Source organism: Acomys minous, assembly GCF_964271855.1.
Source record: "Acomys minous genome assembly, chromosome: 7".
NCBI classification, from domain to species: Eukaryota; Metazoa; Chordata; class Mammalia; order Rodentia; family Muridae; genus Acomys; species Acomys minous.
This window is the reverse complement of record NC_140488.1, coordinates 101,855,205-101,871,855: the sequence shown is the minus strand read 5'-3', so window position 1 is coordinate 101,871,855 and position 16,651 is coordinate 101,855,205.

The following is a 16,651-nucleotide window of genomic DNA, read 5'->3' as shown; positions in this document are numbered from 1 at the left end:
ATATCAAATGGCCGAGAAACCCTTAAAGAAATGTTCGCCTTCATTAGTCATCAGAGCAATGAAAATCAAAATGACACTGAGATTCCATCTTACACCCATCAGAATGGCTAAGATCAAAAACTCAAATGCCACCACATGTTGGCAAGGATGTGGAGAGAGAGGAACACTCCTACATTGCTGGTGGGAACGCGAACTAGTACGACCACTTTGGAAAGCTATCTGGCGCTTTCTCAGAAAAATGGGAATAGGGCTTCCTCAAGACCCAGCTATCCCACTCCTTGGAGTATACCCAGAAAATGCCCTAACACACAACAGGGACGTATGCTCAACCATTTTCATATCTGCTTTATACATAATAGCCAGAACATGGAAACAGCCTAAGTGTCCCTCAGTAGAAGAATGGACTAAGAAACTGTGGTACATTTACACTATGGAGTACTACTCAGCTATTAAAAACAAGGAATTCCCGAAATTTGTGGACAAATGGATTGGTCTAGAAAATATCATAATGAGTGAGTTCACCCAGAAGCAAAAAGAGACAAACGGTATATACTCACATATATCAGAACACTAGTCCAAGGGATACGTCCCATGAAAAACTTTACTTACCAAGAAAGTGGGTCAGAGGAGAGGATATCCTATTGAGACTTTAGGCGAGAGTAGCATGGAAGAATGGGGAAATAGTAGGACCCATAGGGTCATGGAAACCTACAAGAAGAACTTTATGACAGGCAGATCTGGGTCCTGGGGTCCTCCTCAAACTAAGGCACCAGCCAAGAAGAATATGGGCAATAAACTTCAAACCCCTACCAAGACCTAGCCGACGAACAGGATATTCTCCACCGTTGAGTGGAGAGTGAGATCTGACTCTCACACGAACTCTGGTGCCCATTTTCTGACCATGTCCCCTGGATGGGGAGGCCTGACGGCACTCAGAGGAGAAATAGCAAGTTACCAAGAAGAGACTCGTTATTCTTAGAGCATATATAGGGGGAGGAGGTCTCCCTCAATCACAGACATAGGGGAGGAGAGAAAGGGGGAAGTTGGAGGGAGGGAAGAATGGGAGGAAACAGGGGAAGGGCTAACAATCAAGATGTAATATGAACAAATTAATAAAAAAAAGAAAATGACGATAGGGCTTAATTTTTGACATCGTAAATAAATGAATGTTCCCTGAGTTAATATATTTCAGAGTAGTAATAGAAAAGAACATTATAGAACAAATTAAAATTCATATTTGAATTCAATATATTAAAACCCCTAGCCAGGAAGGCTGAGTGCGGAGCAGCTGGTCAAAGGAGGAACAGTATTCATCTATAAATTAGTTGACCTAGGCAGGAAGACATCCTTTTAATCTGAGTAGAGTTTTGTAGTCTTGAAATAAAACATATGAAACAGGGTTGAATGATATATGTTGCATATGGTAAAAATATAACCTTGAAAATGAAAAGAAGGAATTAAGTAGAGCTTAAATCTATAATTAATCGCACCATCACAATTGCAGTGTTATGGTGGGTAGGCGTGGGGGAGCAGTGTGATAGTAAACTGCAGTCAGGATGTAATATATGAGAAGATGTGTAAAGATGTATAAAGATGTTAAAGTATACTCAAACCATATGGACCAAGCCATTATGGAAGTTAACTTTCTGACCTTGGCTTGAGTACTTGCTTCCATTTCCTTTGGTAACTCATGATGAGAGAGGCAATAGGCATAATGAATGTCATTTTCTCATGTTTTCTTTTCTCATTGTTATTATCCCTATTAAAGAGAAACAAGTACCACACTAGTGACTGTTTGAATGCCATGCATATAATTTTAATTCAGAACTTGATGAAAACCACAAATCATTTATAAATTTAAATAGCTGCAAACTGTTCATTATTTCGTTATTTATGGTGTCAGAATAAGCGACAGTTATATACTGATTATTTTTTTATTTTTTATTAATTTACTCTTGTTACATCTCAATGGTTATCCCATCCCTTGTAGCCTCCCATTCTTCCCTCCCTCCCATTTTCCCCCTTATTCCCCTCCCTATGACTGTTCCTGAGGGGGATTTCCTCCCCCTGTATATGCTCATAGAGTATCAAGTCTCTTCTTGGTAACCTGCTATCCTTCCTCTGAGTGCCACCAGGTCTCCCCCTGGGCTGGAGAGATGGCTCAGCCGTTAAAGGCTGTGCTCACAACCATAAATATAAAGATATACTGATTCTAATAATGTTTTTTGCTAGTAAGGGTCTGTTTTCATCAAAGCAGACTCTGACTTATAGCAGTGATATGTTGTAAGAGAAATTATTTCATCCCTATCTTTTATTATTATTATTATTATTATTATTATTATTATTATTATTATTATTATTGCTATTACTATTATTATTATTATTATTTCATTGTGTTTCATTTTCATGTCTACTCAACCATATTTGTCACTGGGACACCACAAGAAATAGTCTGATCTTCAATTTAAAGTGAACAAAAAGCAAAGTATGACACAACCCACCTCCCCGTGAGAGTCCGACGAAGGTGGCCACAACTGAGCATAATGGAAATGTAAGAATAAACATGCTACCAACCACTGATGTGAAAGTCAGAGCTTAGGGTAAAAGGAGGCATAATAAGGCAGTCTATAGGTTCTGTGGTATTAACACAGAATGATGAATTAAAAATCGAAACAACATCTCAGATTTTTTTCTTCTATTTGTAATCATTTTCACTTATTACCAGGATGCATTTTTACTAGTTTCTTCTTTTACCTTCTCATCATTCAGTCAGGTTGCTTGCAAATCTCCACATTTTTGAGTAAATCCTGAGGATTCCTTTGTTATTGATTACACAATTTCATTACATTGTGGCCAGAAGGAATATGTTGTGCTATTTCAATTTTTCTGCACTTGTCTTCTTCCATTAATCACTTGCCTATATTTATTCCAGTCCTCAGTCTGTAGTATTTATTCCAATATTGCACATTGCACTGGATTGAAGGACATGAAGTGTATTAGCATGTTTATATATGTAAAATTGTTGATTTTCTTAAAATACAGCACATAATTTTGTTGGGTATAGTACTTTATGTTAGCACTCATAATATTTTAAAACTTGAAGTAAATTGTTTCATGTTTTTCTTAATTATACTGAGTTTACTGAGAATACATATGCAACTCGTGGATTTTTCCCTCAATCATTCATTCTCTATCATAGTTCTATATTTTCAGTATCTATATTATTGTTTATTGTATTCTCCTTTCTACCCCTGTTTGATATTCTTTGTCAATGATGAAGTCAACAATCGTGCAAGAGTTGCTCTTCAGGAGGAAGACCTATGGGATTGGAGATTACAGGTTGGAAAAAGTTCTGAGAGTTCTTGCTGTAAATTCCTTCATTACCTGTGTGTTCTTGACTCAGACTATGAGTGTAGCAGGCACAGACTCATTCTAGGGTAAAGTCAAAAGCTTATACAGGTGCCCTGTGACCAGAGCTAGACCTAGGAGTGTGAAGATGGCATTAGTGATGTTCTGAGGACTATGCAAGAAGAGCATTTTCAAGGTCTGCAAATAAAATGCTAGCTCTGGAACTATGGAGGCACCAAGTGCAATATTGCTTCATTGTACACATCTGGAGAGGTTGTAGACATTGTGTGACAGGAGGTAGGCCAAAGAATATGTAAATGGGCATGGTAGCCAATGTTCTCTGAGTATCATCAGGACAAGCACAGTATGATCATTGAACACAGAATGAGGCTTATAGAGTAGATATACATATGTACTAGGGAAAACTTAAATACTGCTGTTCTGCCTAAAATGTATAGCTATACAAGTACTCCAAATGACATTCTGTTATACACATAGGTTTGTGTCTCGCGTCGTCAGAGAAGCCTACTCTTTCAGTAGGTAGAATCTAATATAGAGGCCAAATATTCCTTGCCTCTGGGTCTGTTTGCTTAGAAAACCTTTCTCCAGCATTTACTCTGAGATAATGTCTACCTTATTGCTTACGACTCTTTCTTGTATGCTGCCTAAATCAGGATCCATTTTCTGCATGCACTATGTTAGCCTTTGATTTTTTATTGGGGAACTGAGTCCATTGAGGTTGAGACATTTTAATTACCAGTGACTGTTAATTCCTATTGTTTTGATGTTGGTGGTGTTAGAGTGTATGTGTGGAGGAGTGTGTGCTTCCCTTATTTTGGCTTTGCTGATGTGGGTTTTTTCTATTTCCTGTGTTTTTTTGAGTGTACTTTGCCTCCTTGGGTTGGAGTTTTCCTCAAAAGTTTCTTCTGTAGGGATGGGTTTGGGGATAGATATTTTGTTAATTTGCTTTTGTCATAGGATATCATTTTTCCATCATCTATCGTGATTACATTTTTTGCTGGGTATCGTCATAGAGGCTAACAACTGTGGTCTCTTAGTGTCTGTAAGATATCTGTCCTGGACATTATCACATTACAAATCTCTGTTTAGAAGTCAAGTGTAATTCTTATGGTCGGCCTTTATATGTGACTTGCCCTCTTACCTTGTAGCATTCAATACTCTTTCTTTGTTCTGCACATAAAGTGTTTTGATTATTATGTGGTGGGATGATTTTTTTTGTCCAATCTATTTGGTGATCCATGAGCTTTTTGTAAGTTTACAGGTATCTCTTTCTTTAGTTTGGAGAAGATTTCTTCTACTCTTCTTATAATAAATAGGTTTTGTATTTTTGTAATGTCCCAGATTGAGTAGATGTTTTGTCTCTGGATCTTTTTATATTTCATGTTTTTCTTGACAACTGTATTTACTTCTTCAATCATATTTCCTACACTTGAGATTCTCTCTTTCATTTCTTCTACTTTGTTTTAGATACTTGTTTCTGTAGTTGCACTCTTCCTTCCATAGGTTTTCTTTTACAAAGTTTCCCTCAATTTGTGCTTTCTTTATAGCATCTACTTCCATTTTCAGGTCATGGGCATTCTTATTCTTTTGTTGAATTGTATTTTCTGAATTTCAATAAGGAATATATTAATCACATTTATCTTTTTATTGAGTGTTACTATATTTCTTTAAGGGATCTATTTGTATCCATGTTTAAGGTCTTATTCACAGATGATATGATAGTATACATAATTTACCCCCAAATTTCACCAGAGAACACAACAGTTGACAAAAACTTTAAGCAATGTGGCTGCATTAAAAGAAAATCAGTAGTCTTCTTATATGCAGTTGTCAAATGGATTAAGAAAAATATTGGGAAAACACTTCAGGATTACAATGAATATTAAATAGTGTCTTGGTGTAATGCTAAACAAGGAAGTGAACTACTATATGACTAGAACTCCATGTTTCTAAAGAAAGAAAGTGAAGAAGATTGCATAAGATGGAAAGATTTCCCATGCTCCTGGTTCAGTAGGACTAACATAGTGACAATGACCACCATGCAAATAGGAACATACAAATGAAATGCAATTCCCAACAAAATCTCTACACAAATCTTTATGGAACTTAATAAAAATTTCAACTTCAGGAAAAAACAAAAAATCCAGAATAGCTAAGACAATCCTATGCAATAAAAGAACTTTTGGAGGTATCTTCATCCCTGATTTCACATTGTAAAACAGCAACAGTAATAAAAAACTGCATGATACTGGCAGAGAAACAGAACATTTGGAAATGGAATAGAATTGAAGACCTAGAAATAATCCCACCCCTCCTTAGATACTTGATTTTTTGCAAAGAATCCAAAACCTAACAATGGAAAGAAGAAAGCACCCTTACCAAATTGTGCTTGTCTACCTGAACATCAGCATGTAGAAAATTGCAAATAGGACTATATTTATCACACTGTACAAAACTGAAGTCCAAGTGGATCAAAAACTTCAACATAAAACCAGAAACACTAAACCTATTAGAACAGAAATTGAGAATCAGCCTTGATTTCTTTAGCACAAATGGCAACCTCTTCAACAGAACACCAACTTTTCAGGCTCTAACATCAAGAGTTAATAAATGAGAACTCATGAAACCAAAAAGCTTCTATTAGGAAGCAAAAGAAACCCGCAATGTAACAAAGTGTTAGCCTATAGATTGGAAATACATCTATACTAAACCTATACCTGACAAAAGGCAAAACCCCAAAATATAGAAGGACTCAAAAATTACATACTAACAAACCAAATAATCCAATGAAAAATGGGGTATACAGCTTATCCAAAAATTTCAAGAGAAACCTCTAATGCCTGAGAAGCATTCAAAGAAATGTTCAATAGCATTAGCCATCAGAGAAATGCAAATTAAACTGACTCTGAGATTCCATCTTTCATCCATCAGAATGGCTAGGATGAAAAATTCAGTAGACAGCACATGCTGGCAAGTATGTGGAGAGAGGAGAACAGTCCTTCATTGTTGGTGGGAATGCAAACTTACACAACAAATTTGGAAATCAATCTGTAGGCATCTCAGAACATTTGGAATAGGTGTGCTTGAAGACCCAGATATATCACTCCTCAGTATATACCTATGAAATGGTCCAACAAAAAAAAACCAGTACATTTTCTCAATATGTTCTTAGCAGCTTTGTTTGTAACATCCCTGAAGAATAAAAACTGTGTTACTTTGTTTTTTATCTTTTCCCCTGGTGGGGCTGCCTTGCTTAGCCCTCCTGGAAGAGTACTAACTCAATCCTGATGTGACTTGATGTGTTTGGGTGGGTTGGTTGGGAAAATACCCTATTATGAATGGCAGGGGAGTGGAAATAAAAGGAAAGGGGGAAAGAGTGGAAACTGGAGGAGAAAAGGGAGTGGGTATTAGAATGCAAAGTTTTATAACTAAAAAAATTATAAAATACCTTCTACTGGAAAATGTGCAGAAAGTGAGAAACTATTTATGTAATATTCAGTCTTGAATCAGAATTGTTCTTCAAACTCCTTTCAACAGGACTTTAGTGTTTATGGGAAAGGGAAGAAATATAGAAAAAGCAAGAGGGGATGGAGGATATCAAAGGAGATAAAGGTTCCTAAACCCATTAAGACTGGTGCACATGTGAATTCCCAGAGACGGTGGAAGCATGAGCAGGGCCAGCACAGTTTCCATGTAGAAAGTGAACTAGTTATGGGAGTGGGAAGTGAACCCCATCTACCATCTGCAGCCAAGATACTGTCACCAATTCACAAGTGCTTGAGAAGGGAAAATTAGTTTTGTCCAAAGTAGACTCACTGGTCACACAAAAAAAATTTACTAAAGGGTATCTCCCACCCCAAGCAGCGGGTCTCTAAAACGTATGTAACTCAGAGGTATTTTTGAACTATTAGTTTTTTCACCTTCGTTTTGCTTTGTTTTGGCCATTTGTCTTTTGTTTGTAAATTATGTTTTTGATACTGTGATTTTAGGTCTCAGTCTCTCTTTGTCTATCTGTCCTCTCTCTCTCTCTCTCTCTCTCCCTCTCTCTCTCTCTCTCTCTCTCTCTCTCTCTCTCTCTCTCTCTCTCTCTCTTTCTCCCTCCCTCTCTCTCCTCCCGCCTCTCTCTCCCCCTCTCTCTTTCACTCTGTCTCTGTCTCTGTCTCTGTCTCTCCCTCTCTGTCTCTCTCTGTCTCTGTGTGTGTGTTATGTGTTCATGTGCTGGTGAGTAATTGTGTGTCTGTGTTATGATTTATTTTGCTTTATTTGCATTATATTATATTTGTTTTATGTTTTCCTTTCTTTGGAAAAACAGAAAAGTAAGACATCATTTTTTTCATATGCAATGGATGGTTTATTTGCTTTTCTTTTATTCTGATGTATTTGTTTTTCTAAAAGATAATAAAGACATGGGCTGGTATGTTTTGGGAAGAGAGGGGGATATGTGAGAATATGGGGACAGAGTAATTATATTTAGAATATGCATCGTGGATTTTCAATGATAAAAAAACAAAAGGTAAGCCAATCAAGGAGCTGCATGAGCAGAGCATGGCATTGGAATATGGGGATGGTGCTGGCAGTTGAGTTGTTCATAACTCAGCAAAGGGAGAAGGTATTCATTTCGTTTTCAAGGACATAGCTAGGCCTAGATATGTGGAGATAGCATATGTAGGATTGATTACAGGAACACAGTGGAAATTCAGAGTGAGACTATTGTCATCAGAGACATAGAGCAGAATATAGGGATTACTCTGAATGTGGGCATGGGCAAGAGTCTATAAATTCAGTGAGTATTCCAAAGATTGGCCATGGACTATGCGGTTGTTATAGATGGGCATGCATATGGTGAACCAAACATGGAAATCAAGTGCAAGGGCTGCATAATCTTACGTAGGCTTGAAGATGGGGGATGGCCCAAATGGGCTTCCTTTGGAATAAGTCACTAGACAAGATCTACCTATTTGTAGAGAGACTGGCATTCACCCAATATTTCAGAGGCCATGCTGTCAGGCACGTTTCTTGGACAATCCACATAAAAAAGAGTCCACACACTTTCCTAGGCCTAAGACTGGATGTTTCACAGATGATTTACCTCTGGGGCTAAAGTGCAGAAGATGCATGATCAGAGGTAAGCATGGAAAGGTAAGGGTAGTGCTAGAAGGCCAGGTTCTAGACAGAATCTGAAAAGCACATGAGCAAATAACAGTGTCTGTGCTTCACAACTGGAATGTAGCCTGGTAATGAGGAGCTGTCTCAGCTGGACTTGGTACTTGACAGAACACAGTAGGAAGAGTCAGTTCAGAAGTTACTATGGTTGGCATTGAACATGCTGCAGGTGGTAGATGTTCTGTGGAGCAGCATCAGGCAAAGAACTGGTGTAATCTCTGAATCTGAAGAAAGGCTTGGAATGTGAAGACATCTCAGATGGTGTTCCTTCCATGGGAAATACTCAGAGAAAGCAACTGCAACTGATGGCTAGGCATAGCTAGATATAAGAGTTGGGAGAGCACTGGTAGGTTAGGTACCTTCTTGCCCACAATGCACACAAATAAAAAAAAATGTGTGCACACAGATCTCAATGTGGAGTGGAGAGTTTGTGCAGAACGATTTGGTTCTGGAGATTTTAGTTGGAAAATACAGTCCAGGAACAGAGTACAAGTTTGGTCCTGGGTTGTGAAGTATTCACATAGTTCACCACAAATCCTGTGAGGTTTTTTTTTTGTGCCTCCAAATCAGGACCTTGGAGCATAGCAATAGTGCAGGCAGGCTTTGTATTTATAGAACTCATAAGCACCCATCTCAGGAGCTGCATCATTAGAAATAGACATGGGAGTTTAGGAGTGCTTCAAACATGTGGGACTCTGGTTACTATGGGACAAACCCCGCGTACTTTTGGCATATCTAGAGATATGTCTGGGAGTGTAGAAAGAGAATATGTGGGTTTGATTGTGTGGAAACCACCTTGAATATTCAGTACTTGAACTGTGCATCCAGCTCATGGATAAAGGGCTATACAAATGGAACAACTAGGATGGGAAGGGTATCGCGGATCAAAACCACTGGGCTTCTAGAGTTAGACCTGGGAATATGGTTGTGATACTGGCACGACTGTTTCTGGAAGAACTCTGCTTTGAAAATACGTCCAAGTGTTATGCGACAGAACAAACACCTGGAAATGTGGAGATGGCTCTATAGGCAATGATCTTGGAATCACCAGAAAAAGTCACAGTCTCCTTTGTTCCTTTGTATACCCAAAAATAAGTCCTGGATTGGAATAATGGGACAGGCCACTTTGTTCTTGTGGAAATAGCTAGATAACAGAGTACAGGAGATACTCTAGGGTGTATAGAAATGGCTCCTGTGGGTTAAGTGCTTTGAACCTGACTGGAAAAAGCCAGCACTCACTTCTCTGTGAGTTCATCCAGAGTTAAGTCTGAAATTGTGTCCTTGGAAAAGCATGTATAGGTGTTTAAATAAGAATGGCCCCAGAATTTCTTAAGTTTGAATGCTTTGTCCCGAGGTAGTGTAATTGTTGTGGAAGATATATCCTTTTATGAGGAGTTTATAACTTTTGCAGTGTGTGTGTGCATTCACATGGACACACACAGGTCTGAAGATCTCTTCATGAATTAAAGAGCGTTAGTGAGGCAAAAAATAGTTCAGTAACTGGGTGAACATTTCCACATATGGAAGTTTCAGAAAGGCTCCGGTGTATATGATTCTTTGGATCTCACTGTACAGAGCTTCTGATGTTTTGCTTTGTGAGAGGTCATTTTTGAAGGTGCAACCTTACATGCAGTGGAAGAGAATTAACTAAAGACGTCATGGGAAAAAACTGAGATTGGGCATCATGGGGTGGGTTCAGAATCCTTAAAGAGATCTGAGGAGAGGCTAATGGAAAAGGTACAGTCTCACTTACTATCCAGACCCCAGTACAATAGAGACGCCAGCACAGCTTATGAACACCACAATCAGCATCAAGTCTATATAGAGTGAGCCTAGACACAGCAATAAAACACCCTTTCAATTTGCTGACAATAGATCCAGAGCTAACATTGCCCTTGGAAACCCAGAAGATTGTACACGAGTCCCAAACATTTGACACAAAGTTGTTTACAGTGCTGCAGTTTGTAATGCTTAGGTTTGATCATAACTGTGCCTTCATTCTTCCCTCTTAGTCAAATACAGTATTTAAATTTATTTTATGTTAACCCATTAATGAGACACTTTGTGATTTGAAAACATACCCAGATCTAGCCAATGGACAGAACACTCTCCACAGTAGAGTGGAGAGTGGGATATTACTTTCTCACATACTCTGGTGCCTCACCTTTGACCATGTCCCCTGGAGGGGGAGACCTGGTGGCACTCAGAGGAAGGACAGCAGGTTACCAAGAAGAGACTTGATACCCTATGAACATATACAGGGGGAGGTAATCCCCCTCAGGAACAGTCATAGAAGAGGGGAATAAGGGGAAATGGGAGGGAGGGAAGAATGGGAGGATACAAGGGATGGGATAACCATTGAAATGTAACAAGAATAAATTAATAAAGGAGAAAAAATAAAAAGAAAAAGAATGAGATGTTCAGGGGTTTGTATGTTTTAATAATGGGGTGCTTTTCAAATTACATACTATTCACTTCATGATATTAACAAGAGAGCTATGGGATAAACAAGAAAGGAAAACTTATACTTTAACACTGATAAACTTGTGCCAAGTTGACAAGTTATCAATCATGTTTATTAGTACTTCTTCAACTGGACAAAAGCTAGGGTTGTCTGAAGAGAGGGAAGCATAATTGAGAAAATATTTCTATCTATTGGGCATATAGGCATTATTATAAAGGATTTTCTCAATTAAAGTTTGGTCTGGGTGAGCCTATCCCCAAGTACAGGTGGTATCAGACTATGTCAGTGTATAGCGATTTATATAAAAAACTGAAGTATAGTTGACCATGTGTATAGAGCGAGGGAGCAACTTTCCTTCCTGCCATGTATGTCACTTCCTGCCTCTAGATTCCTTCCTGGAGTCCATAAGTGTAAGCTAAAAAATGCCCACCTTCTTGACAGTGTTGTTTTCAGAGCCCAGCGCAGTGTCACACTCCTGTGATCCAAGAACTTGAAGAAGAAGAGACAATTCAGGGAAGCATCATTAGGCAAGAGGGATGAGTGATATGTTTACACAAAAATTGATCCTGGAGTATCTCTCCATTTAATTTGATTCTGGCTATTGGCTTGCTCTATATCGCCTTTATTATGTTTAGGAATGTACCTTGTATCCCCTATCTCTCCAATACTTTAAACATGAATGGGTATTGGATTTTGTCAAATGCTTTTTCTGCATCTAAGGAGATGATCATGTGGTTTTTTTTCCTTAGTTTGTTTATATGGTGGATTACATTGATGGATTTCCGTATATTAAACCATCCCTGCATTCCTGGAATGAAGCCTACCTGGTCATGATGAATGATATCTTTGATATGATCTTGTATTCGTTTTGCGAGTATTTTATTGAGTATCTTTGCATCTATGTTCATTAGAGAAATTGGTCTGAAGTTCTCCTTTTTTGTTGGGTCTTTGTGAGGTTTAGGTATCAGCGTGACTGTGGCCTCATAGAAAGAATTTGGTAATGTTCCATCCAATTCTATCTTTTGGAGTAGCTTGAAGAGTATTGGTATTAGCTCCTCTTTGAAGGTCTGATAGAATTCTGCACTGAATCCATCTGGCCCTGGGCTTTTTTTGGTTGGGAGACTATCAATGATTGCTTCTATTTCTATAGGAGAAATAGGCCTATTTAAGTTGTTTATCTGCTCTTGATTCAATTTTGGCAAGTGGAATCTGTCAAGAAAAATGTCCATTTCCCTTAGATTTTTCAAATTTTGTGGCATATATGCCTTTAAAGTAGGATCTTATGATTTTTTGTATTTCTTCAGTGTCTGTTGTTATGTCTCCCTTTTCCTTTCTGATTTTGTTGATTTGGATACTGTCTCTCTCCCTTTTAGTTAGTTTGGCTAACGGTTTGTCTATTTTGTTGATTTTCTCAAAAAACCAGCTCCTGGTTTTGTTGATTCTTTGAATTGTTCTTTTTGTTTCTAATTTATTGATTTCAGCCCTGAGTTTGATTATTTCCAGACGTCTACTCCTCTTGGATGATTCTGCTTCTTTCTTTTCTAGTGCTTCCAGATGTGATGTTAAGTTACTTATGTGGGATGTTTCCAATTTCTTTTTAAAGGCACTTAGCGCTATGAATTTACCTCTTAGCACTGCTTTCAATGTGTCCCATAAATTTGAGTATGTTGTTCCCTCCTTTTCATTGAATTTCAGGAAGTCTTTTATTTCTTCCTTTATTTCTTGTATGACCCACATGTCATTAAGTAGAAAGTTGTTTAGTTTCCATGTGTGAGTAGGCTTTTTGTTGTTTCTGTTGTTGTTGAAATCCAGCCTTAGACCATGGTGATCCGATAAGATACAAGGTATTATTTTAATATTCTTGTATCTGTTGAGGCTTTCTTTGTGGCCTACAATGTGGTCGATTTTGGAGAAGGTTCTATGTGGTGCTGAGAAGAAAGTATAGTCTTTTGTGTTTGGGTGAAAAGTTCTGTACACATCTGTTAGATCCATTTGATTCATGGTGTTGGTTAGTGATGTTATTTCTCGGCTTAGTTTCTGTTTCCAAGACTTATCCTTCAGTGAGAATGGAGTGTTGAAGTCTCCCACTATCAATGTGTTGGAATCAATGAGTGGTTTAAGCTTTGTTAATAGTTTTTTTTTTTACAAATGTGGGTGCCTTTGTATTTGGAGCATAGATGTTCAGAATTGTGATGTCATCTTGGTTGATTTTACCCTTGATGAGTATGAAGTGTCCTTCCTCGTCTCTTTTGATTAATATTGGTTGAAAGTCTATTTTGTTGGATATTAGGATGGCTACACCTGCTTGCTTCCTGTGGATGATATGATAGTGTACATAAGTGACCCCCAAAATTCCACCAGAGAACTCCTTCAGTTGATAAGCACGTTCAGCAAACTCGCTGGGTACAAAATTAACTCAAAAAAATCAGTAGCCTTCCTATATACAAATGACAATCATATAGAGGAAGAAATTAGGAAATCTACACCCTTCACATTAGCCACAAGCAAGTTAAAATATCTAGGAGTAACTCTAACCAAACAAGTGAAAGACTTGTTTGAAAAAAACTTTAAGTCCCTAAAGAAAAGAGATTGAAGGTGACTTGAGAGGATGGAGGGATCTCCCCTGTTCGTGGATCGGGAGAATCAACATAGTAAAAATGGCCATTTTACCAAAAGCAATTTACAGATTCAATGCAATCCCTATCAATATACCTACACAAATTTTTAAAGACATTGAAAGGTCAATTCTCAACTTTATATGGAAAAACAAAAAACCCAGAATAGCTAAAACAATCTTATACAATAAAAGATCCTCAGGAGGAATCTCCATACCTGATCTCAAGCTGTACTATAGAGCAATAGTACTTAAAACAGCATGGTACTGGCACAGCAATAGGCTGGTTGATCAATGGAATCGAATTGAAGACTCAGATATGAATCCACACACATATAGTCAACTGATTTTTGACAAAGAAGCCACATCTATTCAATGGAAAAAGGATAGCATCTTCAACAAATGGTGCTGGTCTAACTGGATTTCTACATGTAGAAAAATGCAATTGGACCCATACTTATCACCATGCACAAAACTCAAGTCCAAATGGATTAAAGACCTCAATATAAAACCAGAGACACTAAATCAGTTAGAAGAAAAAGTGGGGAAGAGCCTGGAACAAATCAGCACAGGAGACAACTTCCTGAACAGAACACCAACAGCCCAGGCCTTAAGGTCAACAATTAATAAATGGGACCTCATGAGGCTGAGAAGCTTCTGTAAGGCAGGAGACACTGTCAAAAGAACAAAGTGACAGCTTACAAACTGGGAAAAGACCTTCACCAACCCTGCATCTGACAAAGGTCTAATATCCAAACTTTATAAAGAACTCAAGAAATTAAATGCCACCAAACCAAATAACCCAATTGAGAAATGGGGCTCAGAATTAAACAGAGAATTCTCAACAGAGGGATATCAAGTGGCTGAGACACACTTAAAGAAATGCTCAACATCTCTAGTCATCAGAGAAATGCAAATCAAAACAACTCTGAGATTCCATCTTACACCCATCAGAATGGCTAAAATCAAACATTCAAGTGACAACACATGCTGGCGAGGATATAGAGAGAGAGGAACACTCCTTCATTGCTGGTGGGAATGCAAATTAGTAAAGCCACTTTGGAAATCTATCTGGTGCTATCTCAGAAAAATGGGAATAGGGCTTCCTCAAGACCCAGCTATTCCACTCCTAAGAGTATACCCAGAAGATGCTCCAGCACACAACAAAAAAATTTCCTCAACCATGTTCATAGCAGCCTTATTCATAATCGCCAGAACATGGAAACAGCCTAAGTGCCCCTCAGTAGAAGAATGGATAAAGAAACTGTGGTACATATACACTATAGAATACTACTCAGCTATTAAAAACAAGGATTTTCCAAAATTTGTGGACAAATGGATTGAACTAGAAATGATCATAATGAGTGAGCTAACCCAGAAGCAGAAAGAGTCAAATTGTATATACTCACTTATTACTGGACACTAGCCCAAGGGACAGGTCCCATGAAAGTCTGCACCTACCAGGAAACGGGGATAGAGGTGAGGACATCCTATTGAGACTCTACATGAGGAAAATATAGAGGATAGGCAAGTAGGGAGACCCAGAGGGTCCTAGAAACCTACAAGAAGAACATTATGATGGCTAGATCTGAGCCCAGGGATTCTGCTTGGTCTAAGGCACCATCCATGGACAAAACGGGCAGTCATCATCAAACCCCTACCCAGATCTAGCCAAGGGACAGAACATTCTCCACAGCTAAGTGGAGACTGGGGACTGACTTTCACAGGATCTCTGGTGCCCCATATTTGGCCATGTCCCTTTGTTGGGGAGGCCCAATGGCACTCGGAGGAAGGATAGGGGTCTAACAAGAAAAGACTTGATACCCTAGCACCATATTCAGGGGGAGGAGGTCCCCCACAGCCACCGTCATAGGGAAGGGGGATTGGGGTGAAAGTGGGAGGGAGGGAGGAATGGGAGGATGCATGGGATGGGATAGAAAATGAGATGTAATAGGAATTATTTATAGTTTTCAATAAAAATGTGTTATTATTTAAAAAAATTGATCCTGGAGTACTCAGATGGCACATGTATGCTTGGTTCTAGGATGTATCTCTTGGGAAATCTGTTGCAGAAAGTCCATGACCTGAGCTAGGAATGAGTGTCGATGAAGAGCCTGCAAGTAAGTTTCATGGTAGTGGTACAAGTCAAGGCCAATCTTCAATCTTTGCATCAACATATAGGCATTACACTGTGGAGATGGTATATATGTGATTGTACCTTAATAAGCAAGAAATGGTACAAACAGTTATCTGCATGGGAGAATGGACATGGCAAATGGTGCCCTTGCTTTGTGTGAAATTTACTAGGAGAAGCTGGTGAAGAATGGAAGTGTGGTGTAGTCCCTGTCAGTAGAGGTTCAGGGAAATGCAGTGGGCAAAGCCAGTACATAACTCATAAGTCTAGAGCAAGACCAAGAAGTATGAAGGTAGCACAGACATGCTTGGTCATAGTGAGAAAATCAGGGTCCATACATGTGTGATTGAAGTTAGGCCTATGCAAAGTTTATAGAGATATGACAATTAATAGAATGTTCACATTCCTGACATTCAGTGCTAAGCCTAAGTGTGAAAAGTCTGCTCAAGCCAGCTTTACATGGAGATTTCCAAATGGGAATTTGAGCAGATAAAGTTTGTGGTCTGAAGAGGGCTCATGAGTATGGTGTGGCCCTAGAGGACAAGGTCCTAGCTTTGTCAAAATATAAATACTTTGTTTGATATTTACACACTTAGCTTGTCCTCTTTGCATGGAAACTGCAAATTTCAGGTTACAAATTAAGGTACACATAAGGAATCTGGTAAAGGAGTTCTGTGCCTGGAGTCAGGTATGGAAGGGTGAGCATTACAGTAGCAGACAAAATCTGTGGATATACCATGAAATGCTCATAGATGATATCTCCATTAGAGAAGGGCCTGGAAGTATGAAGATGGAAAAGAAACTGTGGTTTGGAGGAATAGAACTGTGAAAGAATGCGCAGGGATATCGATGATTAATGCTAGGGTTCTGTGCATGGTATCAGACAGAGTGATTCAGGGGGAGATCT